The sequence below is a fragment of the Rattus rattus genome, chromosome 7 (genome assembly GCF_011064425.1).
Source record: "Rattus rattus isolate New Zealand chromosome 7, Rrattus_CSIRO_v1, whole genome shotgun sequence".
NCBI lineage: Eukaryota > Metazoa > Chordata > Mammalia > Rodentia > Muridae > Rattus > Rattus rattus.
Window position 1 is genome coordinate 130,752 of NC_046160.1, and position 6,001 is coordinate 136,752.

Below are 6,001 nucleotides of genomic sequence, written 5' to 3' on the forward strand. Positions count from 1 at the left end.
GGATGCAGGGATGGTTCAATGTATGGAAATCCATCAACGTAATCCACTCTATAAACAAACTCAAAGATTAAAACCACATGATCAGGCGGTGTGGAGGAGGAGGAGGAGGAAGAGGAGGAGGAGGAAGAGGAGGAGGAGGAGGGGGAGGAGGAGGAGGAGGGGGAGGCAGTGGCGGCTGGGGTCTGACGCGGCTGGTGAGAACACTGAGCTGCTGCTGCTGCCACCGAGAAGTCCTTTCCCACTGTGGGGAGGAGAGTCTGATGCCAACAAGATGGTGGATGGGGAGCTGAACATGGACAGCCTCATCTCCCGTCTGCTGAAGGTAGGAGGATGTCATCCGGGAAAAATTGCGCAGATGACTGAAGCAGAAGTCTGAGGGCTGTGTATCAAGTCTCGTGAAACATTTCTTAGCCAGCCTATTCTTTTGGAATTGGAAGCACCACTGAAGATTTGTGGAGATATTCATGGTCAGTATACAGGCTTACTGAGATTATTTGAATATGGAGGTTTTCCACCAGAAGCCAACTATCTTTTTGTAGGAGATTATGTGGACAGAGGAAAGCTGTCTTTGGAAACCATCTGTTTGCTATTGGCTTACAAAATCAAACACCTGGAGAACTTCTTTCTTCTACAAGGAAACCAAGACTATGCTAGCATCAACTGTATTTATGGATTCTATGATGAGTGCAAACGAAGATTTATTATTAAATTGTGGAAGACATTCCCTGATTGTTTTAACTATCTGCCTATAACTGCTATTATTGATGAGGAAATCTTCTGTTGTCATGAAGGACTGTCACCAGACCTACAGTCTATGGAACAGATTCAGAGAATTATGAGACCCACTGATGTACCTGATACAGGTTTGCTTTGTGATTTACTATGGTCCGACCCAGATAAGGATGTACAAGGCTGGAGAGAAAATCATCATGGTCTTTCTTTTACTTTTGAAGCTGATGTAGTCAGTAAATTTCTGAATTGTCATGATTTTAGACTTGATTTGTTGAGCCCATCAGGTGGTAGAAGACGGATAGGAATTTTTTGCTAAACGACAATTAGTAACTTTATTTTCTGCTCCAAATTACTGTAGCGAATTTAACAATGCTGGTGGTATGATGAGTGTGGATAAAACTTTGATGTGTTCATTCCAGATATTGAAACCATCTGAAAAGAAAGCTAAGTACCAGTATGGTGGGCCGAATTCTGGACGTCCTGTCATTCTGCCTCGAAAAGCTAATCCACTGAAGAAAAGGTGAAGACAGGAATTCCGGAAAGAGAAACCATCAGATTTTTTTTGTTGTTGTTGTTGTTTTTATTCTTTTTCCTTTTTTTCGGTGCTGGGGACCGAACCCAGGGCCTTGCGCTTGCTAGGTAAGCACTCTACCACTGAGCTAAATCCCCAACCCCACCATCAGATTTGTTAAGGACATACTTCATAATATATAAGTGTGCACTGTAAAACCATCCAGCCATTCAACACCATTTATGATGTCACACCTCTTACTTAAGGAGACAGGTAAAGGATCTTACATTTTTTTCTATTAGAAAGATGTGCTACACAATATTGTAATAAGTATACTCTGTTATAATATTGGACAAAGTTAAATCCAAATCCAAAAGTATCCATTAAAACTCTATCTTCTCATATCACAGTTTTTAAAGTTGAAAAGCATCCCAGTTAAACTAGCTGTGTTAGTTACCCAGATGAAAGCATGAAGATCCATCTGTGTAATGTGGTTTTAGTGTTGCTTGGTTGTTTCATTGTTTTGGGCTTGTTTTGCTTGAATAATGGCATCTACTTTTCCTGTTTTTCCCTAACCATTTTAAAAAGTGAAAATGGGAAGAGCTTTAAAGACATTCACCAACTATTATTTTCCTTCACTTATCTACTTAAATAATTGTTGGACTTTACTAAGAAAACTTATGCCTCATAATAAAAAGGAATTTTAGAGGCTGATAGGTTTTAAAACATATACAAACTATTTGATCCAATGATTTTAATCAAACAGATTGACTGGGCAAACTTTGCAGCTGATAATGAGTATTTCGCTTTTTACAAATTGCCACTGATTTGTATTTGTGCACTCTAACCTTTAATTTATTGATGCTCTATTGTGCAGTAGATTTCATTTAAGATAAGGCTCATATAGTACTATCCAAAAGTAGTTGGTAATGTGATCATGTGGTACCTTGGCTTTAGGTTTTAATTTGCACGAAACACCTTTTGGCATGCTTAACTTTATGGTATTACCCTCACCTGCATTGGTTTCGTTTTTTGAGGTTTTTGTTGTTTGTTTGTTTGTTTGTTTTCAGATTCGCAGAACTTGAGAATCCTTTTTGACAAGTCTTGGAAAGCTGGCTCTTATTTCCCTCTCTATGTGAAGGATGTATTTAAAGAACACTGTCAGTGGGACATTGTCAGCTCTGAGCATTGGGTGCTTCACTGTCTAATAACAGCCATGTGAATGTTGTTTTTGACTGTAAGGCTATGTCACTAAAGATTTTTCCTCTGAATTTTCATAATCAAAGGTCATGATGTGTATAGACATGGTTTGTAGTGAAGTATAGTAGCAATAACTTCTGCGCGTGATCAAGAGTTTATTGCAGCATTTCTTTCCCTGTTCTCTCTTTTTTAAGGATTAGCATTAACAAGTGTCAAGGAATAGCAAAGTCAACAAAGATTTTAGGAGGTGGAATTAAGAACACACAGATTTGTGATTCTTTGCATGTGACACTTATCCGATGTGATTTTAAAGTCTCTTGTTGAACATTGTCAAATTTGTAAGCTTCATGGGGATGGACATAATGTTTATATAATGCCCTTCTTCTGTGTTACTATACATGTGAAACCTTATATTATTTTTGAAAATGTTAAATTGAGAACTCTGTTAATATTTTTTGGATTGGCACATTATATTACTGCAAGAAACATTTGATTTTCAGCACAGTGCAAAAGTTGTTTAAAATGCATATGTCTTTTTTCTAATTCCATTTTGTTTAAAGCACATTTTAAATGTGGTTTTGTCATTTAGCAAATGTTCTAACTGAAAAAAAAAACACATGATCATTTCATTAGCTGCTGAGAAAACATTTGACAAAATTCAACACACCTTCATGGTAAAAGTCCTGGAAAGGTCAGGAATTCAAGGCCCATAACTAAACATAGTAAAAACAATATAAAGCAAACCAGTAGTGATAAAGAACTGATGTTTGGCACAGGTAGATCAATAGAGTAGAATTGAAGATCCAGAAATGATCCAACACACTTGGTCACTTGGTTTAGACAATAAAACTAAAACCATCCAGTGGAAAAAAGATAGCCTACTCAACAAATGGTGCTGGCTTAAGTGGTGGCCAGCATGTAGAACAAGACATGTTGATACACTCCTATTGCCTAGTACAATGTTCATGTGCAAGTAGATCAAAGACCTCCAAATAAAACCAGATACACTTAATTTATTGCAAAAGAAATTGGGAAAAAGCCTTTGAACATATTAGCACAGGGCAAAATTTCCTGAACAGAACACCATTGGCCAAGGTATGAGATCAACTACATAGAAATGGCATCCCATAAAATTGAAAAGCTTCTGTACGGCAAAGGACACTGTCATCAGGATAAAATGGCAACCAATAGGTTGGGGAAAAATCTTTACCAATCCTATATCTGTTAGAGGGCTATGATCCCATATATATAAAGAGGTCAAGGAGTCAGACTCCAGAGACTCAAACAACCACATTAAAAATAACTGGAGAACAGAGCGAAACAAAAAATTCTCAACTCAGGAAAATCTAATGGTAGAGAAGCACCTAAAGAAATGATCAACATCCTTAGTCATCAGAGAGATGCAAATGAAAATCCTGACATTCCACCTCACACCAATCAGAATGTCTAAGATCAAAAAATTGAGGTGACAACAGATGCTGGCGAGGGTGTGGAAAAGAGGAATACTCTTCCACTGTTGCTGGGATTGCAAGCTGGTTCAATCTCTCTGGAAATCAGTTTGGCAGTTCATCAGAAAATTAGACATAGTACTACCTGAAGACCCAGCTATATCACTCCTGGACATATATCCAAAAGATACTTCAACATAAAACCAGGACACATGCTCCTCTATGCTCCTAGCAGTTTTGTTTAAAATAGCCAGAAGCTTGAAATAACTCAGCCCTAAGAGAGGAATGAATACAGAAAGTTTGGTACATGTACACAATAGGGTATTAATTAGCTATTAAAAATGATGACTTAATGAAATTCTCAGGCAAATGGATGGTACTGGATAATATCATCCTGAGTGTGGTAATATAGTCTCAAAAGAAAAGACATGCAACCTCATAAGAAGAACAGCAATATCAACCAACCAGAAGAACCCAGAGATCCCAGGTACTAAATCACCAACCAAAGAATACACATAAAGGGGTCCATGGTTCCAGCTGAATATGTAGAAGACAGTGATCTTATCTGTCATCAATGGCAGGAGACGTTCTTGGTACTGTGAAGGCCCAATGTCCCAGCATAGGAGAATGCTAGGGCAATGATTTGGGAGTCAAGGTGAGGTGCTAGGCTATTGGGTGAGCATGCTCATAGAAGCAGGAGGAAGGGAAGTTGGAATGGGGGGTTTGTGGAGGAGAAACCTGAATGGGTGATAACATTAGAAACGGAAAGAAATAAAATAACCAATGTGAAAAAAGTGAAAAAAAAACATGTAAATATTGTACGCATATACAAAGGTCTCAAAAATAATTAATACAGAATTATACAGGTTTAAGATTTTTTTCAATTATTTTTGTATATAATACTGGTACTTGTAAACTTTGGCACCCTGCAATTGTCTTTTTTGTTGTGCTTTATTATTTCATATACACTACAGCTGTTCTCATTCATTCATATCCATGTGCACACACAAGCTATTTGCTCCATTCTAAATATATTTCACTTGATAATTTAAACATGATCTCTTTATAGTTTTGATATGAATTTTCCTTATGATGAATGGTACTAGACATTTTATCATGTGTTTTTTGGCTATCAGTTTAGTTTCTGTGGGGGTGGTAAGTGATTGCTCTATTATTGTTCTACTTATTTTTGTTGTCATTGTATACCCTAAGTGATAATCTTTATCAGCCTTGACTTTATTTTTATTAGTTTTCTTCTACAGTTGACATTTATTCTTTATTCATGGATTTCAAGAACTGTCATAAAATCCAATCTACCTCCTTTATTGCCCTTTGTTGCTTTATTTAAAAAGAATACCAAATTCAATGTCACAAATTTCTATTTCATATTATCCTTCAGTTTCAGTTTAAAATTTTCACTGACATTTGTGATTTGATGCTTATAATTTTAACAGCAAAAACATTAAATATCATTCATTTTCCTTACATCATTTGTTAAAAATATTGTCCATTCCTTATTAAGTGTCTTAAGCCTCTTTGGAAAACCAGATGACCACATTTGTGATCTCAACCCAAGGCTTCATATTAAAGTGTGAGTACCTTGACTATTTTGCTGGGCATTTGATTTGTATACTCTTGGGATATCAGGGATCATTTGACACTGCAACTGACATGTCATATGCACTTGAGATTATTGGCATTTGATAACGTATAAAGTAACTAATTATTGTGATTGTATGAACATCTTTACATTTTAAGTCTTCTTTTCCTCCAGTGTGAAAATGTGTTTTTGTTTTTGGTGTTGTTGTCATTATTTTTTTTCCATTAAGCCTTATTCAATTTTTTAAGTAATTTTCTATGGTTCCATATGCATATAAGGCTCTATATGTTGTTTTATAATGTACATTCAATAACATATCATACACATATACATATACATATATGTATGCATATGCGTATGCATATATATACATATATGTATACATATACACATACACACACATATATATGTATATGTACTACATGTATTCTGTTGCTATTAACAACAAAGAGATTTTCTAAATTTTCATTTCATTTTCCTAGAAATACACTGATGCAAGTTACTAATGTA

The 6,001-nt window shown here is 36.0% G+C and overlaps 1 pseudogene; it reads left to right on the forward strand.

Annotated features, from left to right (window-relative positions):
* Window positions 1-271: 271 nt before the first annotated feature.
* On the forward strand, window positions 272-1,495 carry LOC116905543 (annotated as a pseudogene).
* Window positions 1,496-6,001: the final 4,506 nt, after the last annotated feature.